The sequence below is a fragment of the Sinohyriopsis cumingii genome, unplaced genomic scaffold (assembly GCF_028554795.1).
Source record: "Sinohyriopsis cumingii isolate HCF-2022 unplaced genomic scaffold, ASM2855479v2 utg001517l, whole genome shotgun sequence".
NCBI lineage: Eukaryota > Metazoa > Mollusca > Bivalvia > Unionida > Unionidae > Sinohyriopsis > Sinohyriopsis cumingii.
In genome coordinates, this window is record NW_028316009.1 from 682748 (window position 1) to 699480 (window position 16733).

Sequence of the window (16733 nt, forward strand, 5' to 3'; positions counted from 1 at the left end):
TCTATCCAAAGTTATTGCTAATCGACTTGGAAATGTCATGTCCAAAATAATACACATGGATCAAACATGTGGAGTTAAAGGTCGATCTATTTTTGATAATGGTCACCTTATACGAAACATCTGTGACTACATCGAACAAAAAGAATTATCATGTGCATTTATTTCCTTAGATCAAGAAAAGGCATTTGATAGGGTAAATTATCAATTTATGTTAAAAACATTAGAATCTTTCGGGTTTCATCCTGACTTTATTAAATGGATTTCAATTTTCTACACTGATATTAGTTCATCAGTTATAGTCAATAATTTTATTTCGGACCCCTTTTTAATCTCAAAAGGAGTCCGTCAAGGTTGCAGTCTTTCCCCCCTTTTATATGTAATAGTGTACGAGCCTTTTGCAATCAAAATTCGAAACGACCCAGAAATTATAGGTGTTAAGGTGCCAGGTGCAAGAGAAGCCTGTAAGATCTCCCTTTTCGCGGACGATAGTACAGGCTTCTGTTGCACGGACAAATCGATCGAACGGTATTTATTTTGGTCTCGCATGTACGATCGCGCTTCCGGTGCTAAGGTAAATTATAGCAAATCAAACGGTATGTTCATGGGTAAATGGCGGAACCGCAGTGATCACCCCTTTGGCATTTCCTGGATCGACAAACAAAAAATTGTAGGGTTTCATTTTGGCAACGATTTAAGTCATGATGATCACTGGAACAAAAATGTTACTAAACTTACGAATACACTATTACTATGGAAACGTAGAAATTTACCTCTCATTTCTAAATCCCATGTTATTAATCTTTTAGCTTATAGCAAAATTTGGTATACTGCAACCGTGACTGATCTACCTAAACATTATGAAATTTTAATAAATAGGAATATCTTCACATTTTTGTGGAATTCTAAATTCGAACCTCTCGCTAGAGCTGTATGCATCAATCCCCTTTACGACGGAGGTTTAAACATCACCCATTTGAAATGTAAAATCCAAGCAATACGTATACAGCATATACAAAAATTACTCGACGATGAATATTCAGCCAAATGGAAAGATTTTGCAAGGTATTGGATCGGTTTACAACTAAGGTCTTTCAACCCTAATTTGGCGCTTAATAAATTTACTCATACGCTATATGTTCCTAAATTCTATCAAAAGTGCATGACCATTTTCAAAACATTTCATGAAAATAATCCTAGTCTCAAATTTGGTCTAGTCCCCACAAAATATTTCTACCAACGACAATTACAAAGCTATGTTCTTGAACCTAAAATAACCAAATTATACGATTTAAATTTCGGCAACATTTGGAAAAATTTGCATAATAAATTTTTAGACCCCATCACTAGAGATGTGTGTTTTAAAACAATACATGATATTTTGCCCGTTAACTACAACATGTTCTTAAAGAAGATTTCCAAATCTAAGTTATGCGCTTTTTGCGGTGACATTGAAACGACTGATCATTTATTTTTCGAATGCAAATTAATACTCCCCTTACAACAGCTCATTATCAAATGGTTAAAAAAACTTTCCAGAAACTCCTTCAATACCTTTTATACTTTCCTTAAATTCGGTCTTATCCCGAATGGGGCCTCGTTCCCGGAACCTGAATTCGAGGACTTGTGCCTTTTATTATGCGCTGAATATAAATATGCTATATGGATTAAACGTATACGAGCATATTATTATAAAGAAGTGGTAACCAGTAACACCTTGTTATCCTTCTTTCTCTCCCGATTAAAATGCAGAATCAGAACTGACTTTTCCAGGCTTAACTTGGTTCATTTTATAGATAAATGGTGTTTAGCTGGATTATTCTGTTCTCTCTTCAATTTTGAATTAGTAATAGACATAAGTCTAGAATAATACTACATTCCTTCCCTTTTGGATAAATCCAATTATATATAATTTTACGATTTCTCCTTAGCTCTCACTACACAGTCACCATGTTTTAATCCACGTCTGCCGGCCTACACGTTAATTTAAGAATATCTCAAGCAGCACGTGCTAACATTCTCTGTTTTATTGCACGAACTTTTACAGCACTTCACTGCTCTATCAAATCTACATGAGGTATAGTACTTGCATCATCTTAAATACACTTTGCATTTTGAAGAATACAGTTTCTCTAATATTAGAATTTTATAATTTGCAATACTTAAACTTCTGTATGAGATTATTATACGTTTCGCAGACTAGATGTTACAAATTTACAATAGAAATTGCATACAATCATATTATGTATAACTTTGTCGCTTGTGAGCTATGCGCTTTACAATATATGTACATTTGTGTGTATACAAGAGCATGGATGGACAGTGAGTGTGCACATCTACGTGTATTTATGAGTTTGTGTGCTAAGGCGTGTATGGGGTGAAGATGGGAGTGTCGTTTTCGCTTGTACATTTTAACATGTAAATATTGAATAAAGATTTTATGAAAAATAAAAAGGTTTCCCCAGGATGAGGCCTTTCCATTGCACTTCGGTTGGGCTGAAACCTGCGATCACCCCAAATGTGGGTGACTCGGGGTCGTTATTTATTAGTGTGGGGGTCTGCGTTCGCGCTAACCCCTGATAATTCAATTAAAAATAACCAATAATCTCAAGCTTAGGACAAAATTAGTCTGGATGTCTCTGATTAGCACGTGCCAATCGATAATGTTATTATTTCTTACACTGCTCTTTCAAGGGGTGGGTACCCCGGGTGGTCTAAATAGCCCACCATTACGGATCGCGGCCATCTCACCTGTCTGCGTGTGTTTGAGTTTCGGATTTGGCCCATGTGGTTATCAGAGAAAGCTTGCCAGTATGTTATCATGGGTCGGGAGTTCTTTCCGTTCATTTTTCTTCTCCCGGGTTCTTCCTCCACCATTTATATTGCCTGCCATGCATAGCCTATCTTGTGCTGAAAAATGGCATTAAACCCTACAACAAACAACTTTCAAAGAGCCATCTCACAACGAACGTGTGAAATATCTTTGAGTAACAGCGATCCAGCATATTTGTGAGAGAAAGAAAGAAAGAAAGAGAAATAAATGGAAACATGCTTACTGGATTCGACGAAAATCAAGTTTTATTTTCACAGAACTTCTCTGCAGTAGAGAGAGAGAGAGAGAGAGAGAGAGAGAGAGAGAAACAATATCTTCAAATAACAGGAACAACTTCGTTAATACAGCAAGCTTGTTGTCCTTATCAAAAGCAGTGAAGCTTCATCATAAGTCTCATTGTAGAGATCATCTGCATCACCAGTTACTTCTGTATCAGCAGCACTTTCAACAATCCAAAGCTTCTAGACTCGGAGTACGGCGAAGCGTAGCTGGCCAATCAGTGGCACAAAGATTTCAAATTTAATAAAACAGAGGAAACAAATAGTAGTATTCCTTTGACCTGACAAGTCGATTTGCAGTGGTTCATAGCAAAAGAGGTTGATGCACTGCAACCTCAAATTTATACCTGCATTTTTCATTTATGACACCAAGCGATCTTGCCAGTGCAAACACAATCCCTTTCCCTACGTAACAGTTCGGGAAAGCATTGTGTACTAAACAGCTGGATGTGATTGACCATAGTTCTTGCTAGACGACTATTGCTATTTCACTGTCAACTTGCTGTGAAGTAACTATGGGAGGTCAATGGCTGATATCAGTTTCAAGAACAAGACAAGCCCGAAACGCGGAATTGAAAAATGTATCCATATATTTAATTAAAAAACCATAATAGCTGAAAAATACGCACCGTTGCCTCAAGTTAAGAAATTTGCCAGGGGCCAATATACGAAACTATCCCCTGCCGTCCGAGCAAACCTATATAGCATATATCCACCGTAAAAGAAACTGAAATTGCAAATAAAGGACTATTTGAAGACATTTCAGTTACTTTTGTAATGTTGAAACATAAGCTATAAAGTTATTCGGAATACTAAGACATCAGCAGTACCATGGCCCTGAATCGTTTTAATTTATTTTCATTACTTAGAGGCACACTTCCTACTCCAGACACAAATGTCAGTTGATAAACGTCAGTAAACGTCAAGAAATCATACTTACCTGGACCAGGGAGTACCGTGATCAGCTAGGCGGTTTCCCCAGGATGAGGCCTTTCCATTGCACTTCGGTTGGGCTGAAACCTGCGATCACCCCAAATGTGGGTGACTCGGGGTCGTTATTTATTAGTGTGGGGGTCTGCGTTCGCGCTAAGCCCTGATAATTCAATTAAAAATAACCAATAATCTCAAGCTTATGACAAAATTAGTCTGGATGTCTCTGATTAGCACGTGCCAATCGATAATGTTATTATTTCTTACACTGCTCTTTCAAAGGGTGGGTACCCCGGGTGGTCTAAATAGCCCACCATTACGGATCGCGGCCATCTCACCTGTCTGCGTGTGTTTGAGTTTCGGATTTGGCCCATGTGGTTATCAGAGAAAGCTTCCCAGTATGTTATCATGGGTCGGGAGTTCTTTCCGTTCATTTTTCTTCTCCCGGGTTCTTCCTCCACCATTTATATTGCCTGCCATGCATAGCCTATCTTGTGCTGAAAAATGGCATTAAACCCTACAACAAACAACTTTCAAAGAGCCATCTCACAACGAACGTGTGAAATATCTTTGAGTAACAGCGATCCAGCATATTTGTGAGAGAAAGAAAGAAAGAAAGAGAAATAAATGGAAACATGCTTACTGGATTCGACGAAAATCAAGTTTTATTTTCACAGAACTTCTCTGCAGTAGAGAGAGAGAGAGAGAGAGAGAGAGAGAGAGAGAGAAACAATATCTTCAAATAACAGGAACAACTTCGTTAATACAGCAAGCTTGTTGTCCTTATCAAAAGCAGTGACAGCTTCATCATAAGTCTCATTGTAGAGATCATCTGCATCACCAGTTACTTCTGTATCAGCAGCACTTTCAACAATCCAAAGCTTCTAGACTCGGAGTACGGCGAAGCGTAGCTGGCCAATCAGTGGCACAAAGATTTCAAATTTAATAAAACAGAGGAAACAAATAGTAGTATTCCTTTGACCTGACAAGTCGATTTGCAGTGGTTCATAGCAAAAGAGGTTGATGCACTGCAACCTCAAATTTATACCTGCATTTTTCATTTATGACACCAAGCGATCTTGCCAGTGCAAACACAATCCCTTTCCCTACGTAACAGTTCGGGAAAGCATTGTGTACTAAACAGCTGGATGTGATTGACCATAGTTCTTGCTAGACGACTATTGCTATTTCACTGTCAACTTGCTGTGAAGTAACTATGGGAGGTCAATGGCTGATATCAGTTTCAAGAACAAGACAAGCCCGAAACGCGGAATTGAAAAATGTATCCATATATTTAATTAAAAAACCATAATAGCTGAAAAATACGCACCGTTGCCTCAAGTTAAGAAATTTGCCAGGGGCCAATATACGAAACTATCCCCTGCCGTCCGAGCAAACCTATATAGCATATATCCACCGTAAAAGAAACTGAAATTGCAAATAAAGGACTATTTGAAGACATTTCAGTTACTTTTGTAATGTTGAAACATAAGCTATAAAGTTATTCGGAATACTAAGACATCAGCAGTACCATGGCCCTGAATCGTTTTAATTTATTTTCATTACTTAGAGGCACACTTCCTACTCCAGACACAAATGTCAGTTGATAAACGTCAGTAAACGTCAAGAAATCATACTTACCTGGACCAGGGAGTACCGTGATCAGCTAGGCGGTTTCCCCAGGATGAGGCCTTTCCATTGCACTTCGGTTGGGCTGAAACCTGCGATCACCCCAAATGTGGGTGACTCGGGGTCGTTATTTATTAGTGTGGGGGTCTGCGTTCGCGCTAAGCCCTGATAATTCAATTAAAAATAACCAATAATCTCAAGCTTATGACAAAATTAGTCTGGATGTCTCTGATTAGCACGTGCCAATCGATAATGTTATTATTTCTTACACTGCTCTTTCAAGGGGTGGGTACCCTGGGTGGTCTAAATAGCCCACCATTACGGATCGCGGCCATCTCACCTGTCTGCGTGTGTTTGAGTTTCGGATTTGGCCCATGTGGTTATCAGAGAAAGCTTGCCAGTATGTTATCATGGGTCGGGAGTTCTTTCCGTTCATTTTTCTTCTCCCGGGTTCTTCCTCCACCATTTATATTGCCTGCCATGCATAGCCTATCTTGTGCTGAAAAATGGCATTAAACCCTACAACAAACAACTTTCAAAGAGCCATCTCACAACGAACGTGTGAAATATCTTTGAGTAACAGCGATCCAGCATATTTGTGAGAGAAAGAAAGAAAGAAAGAGAAATAAATGGAAACATGCTTACTGGATTCGACGAAAATCAAGTTTTATTTTCACAGAACTTCTCTGCAGTAGAGAGAGAGAGAGAGAGAGAGAGAGAGAGAGAGAAACAATATCTTCAAATAACAGGAACAACTTCGTTAATACAGCAAGCTTGTTGTCCTTATCAAAAGCAGTGAAGCTTCATCATAAGTCTCATTGTAGAGATCATCTGCATCACCAGTTACTTCTGTATCAGCAGCACTTTCAACAATCCAAAGCTTCTAGACTCGGAGTACGGCGAAGCGTAGCTGGCCAATCAGTGGCACAAAGATTTCAAATTTAATAAAACAGAGGAAACAAATAGTAGTATTCCTTTGACCTGACAAGTCGATTTGCAGTGGTTCATAGCAAAAGAGGTTGATGCACTGCAACCTCAAATTTATACCTGCATTTTTCATTTATGACACCAAGCGATCTTGCCAGTGCAAACACAATCCCTTTCCCTACGTAACAGTTCGGGAAAGCATTGTGTACTAAACAGCTGGATGTGATTGACCATAGTTCTTGCTAGACGACTATTGCTATTTCACTGTCAACTTGCTGTGAAGTAACTATGGGAGGTCAATGGCTGATATCAGTTTCAAGAACAAGACAAGCCCGAAACGCGGAATTGAAAAATGTATCCATATATTTAATTAAAAAACCATAATAGCTGAAAAATACGCACCGTTGCCTCAAGTTAAGAAATTTGCCAGGGGCCAATATACGAAACTATCCCCTGCCGTCCGAGCAAACCTATATAGCATATATCCACCGTAAAAGAAACTGAAATTGCAAATAAAGGACTATTTGAAGACATTTCAGTTACTTTTGTAATGTTGAAACATAAGCTATAAAGTTATTCGGAATACTAAGACATCAGCAGTACCATGGCCCTGAATCGTTTTAATTTATTTTCATTACTTAGAGGCACACTTCCTACTCCAGACACAAATGTCAGTTGATAAACGTCAGTAAACGTCAAGAAATCATACTTACCTGGACCAGGGAGTACCGTGATCAGCTAGGCGGTTTCCCCAGGATGAGGCCTTTCCATTGCACTTCGGTTGGGCTGAAACCTGCGATCACCCCAAATGTGGGTGACTCGGGGTCGTTATTTATTAGTGTGGGGGTCTGCGTTCGCGCTAAGCCCTGATAATTCAATTAAAAATAACCAATAATCTCAAGCTTATGACAAAATTAGTCTGGATGTCTCTGATTAGCACGTGCCAATCGATAATGTTATTATTTCTTACACTGCTCTTTCAAAGGGTGGGTACCCCGGGTGGTCTAAATAGCCCACCATTACGGATCGCGGCCATCTCACCTGTCTGCGTGTGTTTGAGTTTCGGATTTGGCCCATGTGGTTATCAGAGAAAGCTTCCCAGTATGTTATCATGGGTCGGGAGTTCTTTCCGTTCATTTTTCTTCTCCCGGGTTCTTCCTCCACCATTTATATTGCCTGCCATGCATAGCCTATCTTGTGCTGAAAAATGGCATTAAACCCTACAACAAACAACTTTCAAAGAGCCATCTCACAACGAACGTGTGAAATATCTTTGAGTAACAGCGATCCAGCATATTTGTGAGAGAAAGAAAGAAAGAAAGAGAAATAAATGGAAACATGCTTACTGGATTCGACGAAAATCAAGTTTTATTTTCACAGAACTTCTCTGCAGTAGAGAGAGAGAGAGAGAGAGAGAGAGAGAGAGAGAGAAACAATATCTTCAAATAACAGGAACAACTTCGTTAATACAGCAAGCTTGTTGTCCTTATCAAAAGCAGTGACAGCTTCATCATAAGTCTCATTGTAGAGATCATCTGCATCACCAGTTACTTCTGTATCAGCAGCACTTTCAACAATCCAAAGCTTCTAGACTCGGAGTACGGCGAAGCGTAGCTGGCCAATCAGTGGCACAAAGATTTCAAATTTAATAAAACAGAGGAAACAAATAGTAGTATTCCTTTGACCTGACAAGTCGATTTGCAGTGGTTCATAGCAAAAGAGGTTGATGCACTGCAACCTCAAATTTATACCTGCATTTTTCATTTATGACACCAAGCGATCTTGCCAGTGCAAACACAATCCCTTTCCCTACGTAACAGTTCGGGAAAGCATTGTGTACTAAACAGCTGGATGTGATTGACCATAGTTCTTGCTAGACGACTATTGCTATTTCACTGTCAACTTGCTGTGAAGTAACTATGGGAGGTCAATGGCTGATATCAGTTTCAAGAACAAGACAAGCCCGAAACGCGGAATTGAAAAATGTATCCATATATTTAATTAAAAAACCATAATAGCTGAAAAATACGCACCGTTGCCTCAAGTTAAGAAATTTGCCAGGGGCCAATATACGAAACTATCCCCTGCCGTCCGAGCAAACCTATATAGCATATATCCACCGTAAAAGAAACTGAAATTGCAAATAAAGGACTATTTGAAGACATTTCAGTTACTTTTGTAATGTTGAAACATAAGCTATAAAGTTATTCGGAATACTAAGACATCAGCAGTACCATGGCCCTGAATCGTTTTAATTTATTTTCATTACTTAGAGGCACACTTCCTACTCCAGACACAAATGTCAGTTGATAAACGTCAGTAAACGTCAAGAAATCATACTTACCTGGACCAGGGAGTACCGTGATCAGCTAGGCGGTTTCCCCAGGATGAGGCCTTTCCATTGCACTTCGGTTGGGCTGAAACCTGCGATCACCCCAAATGTGGGTGACTCGGGGTCGTTATTTATTAGTGTGGGGGTCTGCGTTCGCGCTAAGCCCTGATAATTCAATTAAAAATAACCAATAATCTCAAGCTTATGACAAAATTAGTCTGGATGTCTCTGATTAGCACGTGCCAATCGATAATGTTATTATTTCTTACACTGCTCTTTCAAGGGGTGGGTACCCTGGGTGGTCTAAATAGCCCACCATTACGGATCGCGGCCATCTCACCTGTCTGCGTGTGTTTGAGTTTCGGATTTGGCCCATGTGGTTATCAGAGAAAGCTTGCCAGTATGTTATCATGGGTCGGGAGTTCTTTCCGTTCATTTTTCTTCTCCCGGGTTCTTCCTCCACCATTTATATTGCCTGCCATGCATAGCCTATCTTGTGCTGAAAAATGGCATTAAACCCTACAACAAACAACTTTCAAAGAGCCATCTCACAACGAACGTGTGAAATATCTTTGAGTAACAGCGATCCAGCATATTTGTGAGAGAAAGAAAGAAAGAAAGAGAAATAAATGGAAACATGCTTACTGGATTCGACGAAAATCAAGTTTTATTTTCACAGAACTTCTCTGCAGTAGAGAGAGAGAGAGAGAGAGAGAGAGAGAGAGAGAAACAATATCTTCAAATAACAGGAACAACTTCGTTAATACAGCAAGCTTGTTGTCCTTATCAAAAGCAGTGAAGCTTCATCATAAGTCTCATTGTAGAGATCATCTGCATCACCAGTTACTTCTGTATCAGCAGCACTTTCAACAATCCAAAGCTTCTAGACTCGGAGTACGGCGAAGCGTAGCTGGCCAATCAGTGGCACAAAGATTTCAAATTTAATAAAACAGAGGAAACAAATAGTAGTATTCCTTTGACCTGACAAGTCGATTTGCAGTGGTTCATAGCAAAAGAGGTTGATGCACTGCAACCTCAAATTTATACCTGCATTTTTCATTTATGACACCAAGCGATCTTGCCAGTGCAAACACAATCCCTTTCCCTACGTAACAGTTCGGGAAAGCATTGTGTACTAAACAGCTGGATGTGATTGACCATAGTTCTTGCTAGACGACTATTGCTATTTCACTGTCAACTTGCTGTGAAGTAACTATGGGAGGTCAATGGCTGATATCAGTTTCAAGAACAAGACAAGCCCGAAACGCGGAATTGAAAAATGTATCCATATATTTAATTAAAAAACCATAATAGCTGAAAAATACGCACCGTTGCCTCAAGTTAAGAAATTTGCCAGGGGCCAATATACGAAACTATCCCCTGCCGTCCGAGCAAACCTATATAGCATATATCCACCGTAAAAGAAACTGAAATTGCAAATAAAGGACTATTTGAAGACATTTCAGTTACTTTTGTAATGTTGAAACATAAGCTATAAAGTTATTCGGAATACTAAGACATCAGCAGTACCATGGCCCTGAATCGTTTTAATTTATTTTCATTACTTAGAGGCACACTTCCTACTCCAGACACAAATGTCAGTTGATAAACGTCAGTAAACGTCAAGAAATCATACTTACCTGGACCAGGGAGTACCGTGATCAGCTAGGCGGTTTCCCCAGGATGAGGCCTTTCCATTGCACTTCGGTTGGGCTGAAACCTGCGATCACCCCAAATGTGGGTGACTCGGGGTCGTTATTTATTAGTGTGGGGGTCTGCGTTCGCGCTAAGCCCTGATAATTCAATTAAAAATAACCAATAATCTCAAGCTTAGGACAAAATTAGTCTGGATGTCTCTGATTAGCACGTGCCAATCGATAATGTTATTATTTCTTACACTGCTCTTTCAAGGGGTGGGTACCCCGGGTGGTCTAAATAGCCCACCATTACGGATCGCGGCCATCTCACCTGTCTGCGTGTGTTTGAGTTTCGGATTTGGCCCATGTGGTTATCAGAGAAAGCTTGCCAATATGTTATCATGGGTCGGGAGTTCTTTCCGTTCATTTTTCTTCTCCCGGGTTCTTCTTTCACCATTTATATTGCCTGCCATGCATAGCCTATCTTGTGCTGAAAAATGGCATTAAACCCTACAACAAACAACTTTCAAAGAGCCATCTCACAACGAACGTGTGAAATATCTTTGAGTAACAGCGATCCAGCATATTTGTGAGAGAAAGAAAGAAAGAAAGAGAAATAAATGGAAACATGCTTACTGGATTCGACGAAAATCAAGTTTTATTTTCACAGAACTTCTCTGCAGTAGAGAGAGAGAGAGAGAGAGAGAGAGAGAGAGAGAGAAACAATATCTTCAAATAACAGGAACAACTTCGTTAATACAGCAAGCTTGCTGTCCTTATCAAAAGCAGTGAAGCTTCATCATAAGTCTCATTGTAGAGATCATCTGCATCACCAGTTACTTCTGTATCAGCAGCACTTTCAACAATCCAAAGCTTCTAGACTCGGAGTACGGCGAAGCGTAGCTGGCCAATCAGTGGCACAAAGATTTCAAATTTAATAAAACAGAGGAAACAAATAGTAGTATTCCTTTGACCTGACAAGTCGATTTGCAGTGGTTCATAGCAAAAGAGGTTGATGCACTGCAACCTCACATTTATACCTGCATTTTTCATTTATGACACCAAGCGATCTTGCCAGTGCAAACACAATCCCTTTCCCTACGTAACAGTTCGGGAAAGCATTGTGTACTAAACAGCTGGATGTGATTGACCATAGTTCTTGCTAGACGACTATTGCTATTTCACTGTCAACTTGCTGTGAAGTAACTATGGGAGGTCAATGGCTGATATCAGTTTCAAGAACAAGACAAGCCCGAAACGCGGAATTGAAAAATGTATCCATATATTTAATTAAAAAACCATAATAGCTGAAAAATACGCACCGTTGCCTCAAGTTAAGAAATTTGCCAGGGGCCAATATACGAAACTATCCCCTGCCGTCCGAGCAAACCTATATAGCATATATCCACCGTAAAAGAAACTGAAATTGCAAATAAAGGACTATTTGAAGACATTTCAGTTACTTTTGTAATGTTGAAACATAAGCTATAAAGTTATTCGGAATACTAAGACATCAGCAGTACCATGGCCCTGAATCGTTTTAATTTATTTTCATTACTTAGAGGCACACTTCCTACTCCAGACACAAATGTCAGTTGATAAACGTCAGTAAACGTCAAGAAATCATACTTACCTGGACCAGGGAGTACCGTGATCAGCTAGGCGGTTTCCCCAGGATGAGGCCTTTCCATTGCACTTCGGTTGGGCTGAAACCTGCGATCACCCCAAATGTGGGTGACTCGGGGTCGTTATTTATTAGTGTGGGGGTCTGCGTTCGCGCTAACCCCTGATAATTCAATTAAAAATAACCAATAATCTCAAGCTTATGACAAAATTAGTCTGGATGTCTCTGATTAGCACGTGCCAATCGATAATGTTATTATTTCTTACACTGCTCTTTCAAGGGGTGGGTACCCCGGGTGGTCTAAATAGCCCACCATTACGGATCGCGGCCATCTCACCTGTCTGCGTGTGTTTGAGTTTCGGATTTGGCCCATGTGGTTATCAGAGAAAGCTTGCCAGTATGTTATCATGGGTCGGGAGTTCTTTCCGTTCATTTTTCTTCTCCCGGGTTCTTCCTCCACCATTTATATTGCCTGCCATGCATAGCCTATCTTGTGCTGAAAAATGGCATTAAACCCTACAACAAACAACTTTCAAAGAGCCATCTCACAACGAACGTGTGAAATATCTTTGAGTAACAGCGATCCAGCATATTTGTGAGAGAAAGAAAGAAAGAAAGAGAAATAAATGGAAACATGCTTACTGGATTCGACGAAAATCAAGTTTTATTTTCACAGAACTTCTCTGCAGTAGAGAGAGAGAGAGAGAGAGAGAGAGAGAAACAATATCTTCAAATAACAGGAACAACTTCGTTAATACAGCAAGCTTGTTGTCCTTATCAAAAGCAGTGACAGCTTCATCATAAGTCTCATTGTAGAGATCATCTGCATCACCAGTTACTTCTGTATCAGCAGCACTTTCAACAATCCAAAGCTTCTAGACTCGGAGTACGGCGAAGCGTAGCTGGCCAATCAGTGGCACAAAGATTTCAAATTTAATAAAACAGAGGAAACAAATAGTAGTATTCCTTTGACCTGACAAGTCGATTTGCAGTGGTTCATAGCAAAAGAGGTTGATGCACTGCAACCTCAAATTTATACCTGCATTTTTCATTTATGACACCAAGCGATCTTGCCAGTGCAAACACAATCCCTTTCCCTACGTAACAGTTCGGGAAAGCATTGTGTACTAAACAGCTGGATGTGATTGACCATAGTTCTTGCTAGACGACTATTGCTATTTCACTGTCAACTTGCTGTGAAGTAACTATGGGAGGTCAATGGCTGATATCAGTTTCAAGAACAAGACAAGCCCGAAACGCGGAATTGAAAAATGTATCCATATATTTAATTAAAAAACCATAATAGCTGAAAAATACGCACCGTTGCCTCAAGTTAAGAAATTTGCCAGGGGCCAATATACGAAACTATCCCCTGCCGTCCGAGCAAACCTATATAGCATATATCCACCGTAAAAGAAACTGAAATTGCAAATAAAGGACTATTTGAAGACATTTCAGTTACTTTTGTAATGTTGAAACATAAGCTATAAAGTTATTCGGAATACTAAGACATCAGCAGTACCATGGCCCTGAATCGTTTTAATTTATTTTCATTACTTAGAGGCACACTTCCTACTCCAGACACAAATGTCAGTTGATAAACGTCAGTAAACGTCAAGAAATCATACTTACCTGGACCAGGGAGTACCGTGATCAGCTAGGCGGTTTCCCCAGGATGAGGCCTTTCCATTGCACTTCGGTTGGGCTGAAACCTGCGATCACCCCAAATGTGGGTGACTCGGGGTCGTTATTTATTAGTGTGGGGGTCTGCGTTCGCGCTAACCCCTGATAATTCAATTAAAAATAACCAATAATCTCAAGCTTATGACAAAATTAGTCTGGATGTCTCTGATTAGCACGTGCCAATCGATAATGTTATTATTTCTTACACTGCTCTTTCAAGGGGTGGGTACCCCGGGTGGTCTAAATAGCCCACCATTACGGATCGCGGCCATCTCACCTGTCTGCGTGTGTTTGAGTTTCGGATTTGGCCCATGTGGTTATCAGAGAAACCTTGCCAGTATGTTATCATGGGTCGGGAGTTCTTTCCGTTCATTTTTCTTCTCCCGGGTTCTTCCTCCACCATTTATATTGCCTGCCATGCATAGCCTATCTTGTGCTGAAAAATGGCATTAAACCCTACAACAAACAACTTTCAAAGAGCCATCTCACAACGAACGTGTGAAATATCTTTGAGTAACAGCGATCCAGCATATTTGTGAGAGAAAGAAAGAAAGAAAGAGAAATAAATGGAAACATGCTTACTGGATTCGACGAAAATCAAGTTTTATTTTCACAGAACTTCTCTGCAGTAGAGAGAGAGAGAGAGAGAGAGAGAGAGAGAGAGAGAAACAATATCTTCAAATAACAGGAACAACTTCGTTAATACAGCAAGCTTGTTGTCCTTATCAAAAGCAGTGAAGCTTCATCATAAGTCTCATTGTAGAGATCATCTGCATCACCAGTTACTTCTGTATCAGCAGCACTTTCAACAATCCAAAGCTTCTAGACTCGGAGTACGGCGAAGCGTAGCTGGCCAATCAGTGGCACAAAGATTTCAAATTTAATAAAACAGAGGAAACAAATAGTAGTATTCCTTTGACCTGACAAGTCGATTTGCAGTGGTTCATAGCAAAAGAGGTTGATGCACTGCAACCTCAAATTTATACCTGCATTTTTCATTTATGACACCAAGCGATCTTGCCAGTGCAAACACAATCCCTTTCCCTACGTAACAGTTCGGGAAAGCATTGTGTACTAAACAGCTGGATGTGATTGACCATAGTTCTTGCTAGACGACTATTGCTATTTCACTGTCAACTTGCTGTGAAGTAACTATGGGAGGTCAATGGCTGATATCAGTTTCAAGAACAAGACAAGCCCGAAACGCGGAATTGAAAAATGTATCCATATATTTAATTAAAAAACCATAATAGCTGAAAAATACGCACCGTTGCCTCAAGTTAAGAAATTTGCCAGGGGCCAATATACGAAACTATCCCCTGCCGTCCGAGCAAACCTATATAGCATATATCCACCGTAAAAGAAACTGAAATTGCAAATAAAGGACTATTTGAAGACATTTCAGTTACTTTTGTAATGTTGAAACATAAGCTATAAAGTTATTCGGAATACTAAGACATCAGCAGTACCATGGCCCTGAATCGTTTTAATTTATTTTCATTACTTAGAGGCACACTTCCTACTCCAGACACAAATGTCAGTTGATAAACGTCAGTAAACGTCAAGAAATCATACTTACCTGGACCAGGGAGTACCGTGATCAGCTAGGCGGTTTCCCCAGGATGAGGCCTTTCCATTGCACTTCGGTTGGGCTGAAACCTGCGATCACCCCAAATGTGGGTGACTCGGGGTCGTTATTTATTAGTGTGGGGGTCTGCGTTCGCGCTAAGCCCTGATAATTCAATTAAAAATAACCAATAATCTCAAGCTTATGACAAAATTAGTCTGGATGTCTCTGATTAGCACGTGCCAATCGATAATGTTATTATTTCTTACACTGCTCTTTCAAGGGGTGGGTACCCCGGGTGGTCTAAATAGCCCACCATTACGGATCGCGGCCATCTCACCTGTCTGCGTGTGTTTGAGTTTCGGATTTGGCCCATGTGGTTATCAGAGAAAGCTTGCCAGTATGTTATCATGGGTCGGGAGTTCTTTCCGTTCATTTTTCTTCTCCCGGGTTCTTCCTCCACCATTTATATTGCCTGCCATGCATAGCCTATCTTGTGCTGAAAAATGGCATTAAACCCTACAACAAACAACTTTCAAAGAGCCATCTCACAACGAACGTGTGAAATATCTTTGAGTAACAGCGATCCAGCATATTTGTGAGAGAAAGAAAGAAAGAAAGAGAAATAAATGGAAACATGCTTACTGGATTCGACGAAAATCAAGTTTTATTTTCACAGAACTTCTCTGCAGTAGAGAGAGAGAGAGAGAGAGAAACAATATCTTCAAATAACAGGAACAACTTCGTTAATACAGCAAGCTTGTTGTCCTTATCAAAAGCAGTGAAGCTTCATCATAAGTCTCATTGTAGAGATCATCTGCATCACCAGTTACTTCTGTATCAGCAGCACTTTCAACAATCCAAAGCTTCTAGACTCTTAGTACGGCGAAGCGTAGCTGGCCAATCAGTGGCACAAAGATTTCAAATTTAATAAAACAGAGGAAACAAAAAGTAGTATTCCTTTGACCTGACAAGTCGATTTGCAGTGGTTCATAGCAAAAGAGGTTGATGCACTGCAACCTCAAATTTATACCTGCATTTTTCATTTATGACACCAAGCGATCTTGCCAGTGCAAACACAATCCCTTTCCTTACGTAACAGTTCGGGAAAGCATTGTGTACTAAACAGCTGGATGTGATTGACCATAGTTCTTGCTAGACGACTATTGCTATTTCACTGTCAACTTGCTGTGAAGTAACTATGGGAGGTCAATGGCTGATATCAGTTTCAAGAACAAGACAAGCCCGAAACGCGGAATTGAAAAATGTATCCATATATTTAATTAAAAAACCATA

General features: G+C 40.0%; 9 non-coding genes across 9 annotated transcripts; all 9 read left to right on the plus strand.

Annotated features, from left to right (window-relative positions):
* Window positions 1-2419: 2419 nt before the first annotated feature.
* Window positions 2420-2576, plus strand: LOC149772250 (U1 spliceosomal RNA). The gene has a single exon (XR_016417988.1). It is a non-coding gene; the product is annotated as a U1 spliceosomal RNA (small nuclear RNA).
* A 1464-nt stretch (window positions 2577-4040) lies between these two features.
* On the plus strand, window positions 4041-4204 carry LOC149772251 (U1 spliceosomal RNA). The gene has a single exon (XR_016417942.1). It is a non-coding gene; the product is annotated as a U1 spliceosomal RNA (small nuclear RNA).
* Window positions 4205-5671: 1467 nt separating this feature from the next.
* Window positions 5672-5835, plus strand: LOC149772252 (U1 spliceosomal RNA). The gene has a single exon (XR_016417943.1). It is a non-coding gene; the product is annotated as a U1 spliceosomal RNA (small nuclear RNA).
* Window positions 5836-7299: 1464 nt separating this feature from the next.
* Window positions 7300-7463, plus strand: LOC149772253 (U1 spliceosomal RNA). Its single transcript, XR_016417944.1, has one exon. It is a non-coding gene; the product is annotated as a U1 spliceosomal RNA (small nuclear RNA).
* A 1467-nt stretch (window positions 7464-8930) lies between these two features.
* Window positions 8931-9094, plus strand: LOC149772254 (U1 spliceosomal RNA). The gene has a single exon (XR_016417945.1). It is a non-coding gene; the product is annotated as a U1 spliceosomal RNA (small nuclear RNA).
* Window positions 9095-10558: 1464 nt separating this feature from the next.
* LOC149772255 (U1 spliceosomal RNA) lies at window positions 10559-10722 on the plus strand. Its single transcript, XR_016417946.1, has one exon. It is a non-coding gene; the product is annotated as a U1 spliceosomal RNA (small nuclear RNA).
* A 1466-nt stretch (window positions 10723-12188) lies between these two features.
* LOC149772256 (U1 spliceosomal RNA) lies at window positions 12189-12352 on the plus strand. Its single transcript, XR_016417803.1, has one exon. It is a non-coding gene; the product is annotated as a U1 spliceosomal RNA (small nuclear RNA).
* A 1459-nt stretch (window positions 12353-13811) lies between these two features.
* Window positions 13812-13975, plus strand: LOC149772257 (U1 spliceosomal RNA). Its single transcript, XR_016417804.1, has one exon. It is a non-coding gene; the product is annotated as a U1 spliceosomal RNA (small nuclear RNA).
* Window positions 13976-15441: 1466 nt separating this feature from the next.
* LOC149772258 (U1 spliceosomal RNA) lies at window positions 15442-15605 on the plus strand. The gene has a single exon (XR_016417948.1). It is a non-coding gene; the product is annotated as a U1 spliceosomal RNA (small nuclear RNA).
* Window positions 15606-16733: the final 1128 nt, after the last annotated feature.